The following is a 1,279-nucleotide window of genomic DNA, read 5'->3' on the forward strand; positions in this document are numbered from 1 at the left end:
TCCCCCCTCCCAAGCCCTGCACCGGGACTCCACACTTCTGTCCAGAGGTAGATGTGGCATTTTGATAAGGGGGTGCAGATGGTGAGGTGCATCATCACATAGAAAACAACACATTTTTCTCCAGTAAAACATTAGCTAGAAGATTTAATAGGCTAGGGGCCTAAAGCTGTATTATACCCTTTAAGTTTGAAGCAAAAACAAATATAACTTCACTGGAATGAGCTCAAAGCAGTTTGCAGGGCTGTGAAACAGGAGCTTTATTACCAGGAGCAGGGACCAGGTAGCAGAATTGCAGAACCAAGGCTGGCTGGATTGGTGGAACATCATCAAGACCAGTAAGAAGAAGAGAGGGTTGTTAACACCTGTGCAATAAAGGATTTAGAAGGGAGGAGGTAGATTGTCATGAGCCATGAAGTCAGTTGACTCCCTGAGTAGAAATGCTGCTGCCACTGCCAGGCAGTTGGTTTTAAGCTTTGGGTGGAGTGAGAATCAAAGGGGGTATAAGAGCACCAGTACAACAACCTCCCTGGACCAGCCCCGCTTTCCGTCTTCTCTCAGATCAGCGCGCCCCATTCCCCTCCATAGGGCAGGTCTATGTGGATCTCCCTTCCCTTTTCCCTCTCCTCCCAGGCCAGGGCTCTCTCATTGTACCCCTTTCACCTTGCCAGTGTTTATTAATTTTCCATGGGGGTGGGGGGGAGGGGAGAATCTGTCTGCCCTGCTCTATTTTTCCTCAACCCAAAGGATCCAGATTTTACCTTTTCCTCTGCCCTCCCCTCCATGGCAGGGACTGTGTGCATATCCCTATTCTCTCCTCTCAAACAAATGTGTCTAGTGATTCTCAGCCAGGGTGCCAGGGCAGCCTGGGGCACTGACAATGCATAAGGGGTGCATGTACACCTCCAAGTGTGGCGGTGCACCCCCTGAGAAGAGGCACTGCCAACACTGCCGGCAGCACCTGCGGGCAGTTGCCACTCACCAACCCCACCCCCCCGCTGCTGACACCGCCAGCGGCATGTGTAGGTGGTTGCCGACTATGGCTGTGTGAAGCTTTGGGTAGTGATTCAATTCAGAGGAGATTCGGCCAAATTAGGCAGCCAAATCACCGAATCCAAATCGAATCAGGGGACCAATAAAAAGGTCCGAATCGATTCAAAGCTCTCCGAGTCTTCAGAAAAGGTTCAGACAGCTTTGATGATTCAGACAGTCCCCACCCACTACAGCAGGGAGCTGGAGCTGGACATGGAGCTGGTAAGTAGGGGGCGGGGGGGGGCTAGAA

The sequence above is a fragment of the Gavialis gangeticus genome, unplaced genomic scaffold (genome assembly GCF_001723915.1).
Source record: "Gavialis gangeticus isolate Ggan-Ray unplaced genomic scaffold, GavGan_comp1, whole genome shotgun sequence".
Taxonomy (NCBI): domain Eukaryota; kingdom Metazoa; phylum Chordata; order Crocodylia; family Gavialidae; genus Gavialis; species Gavialis gangeticus.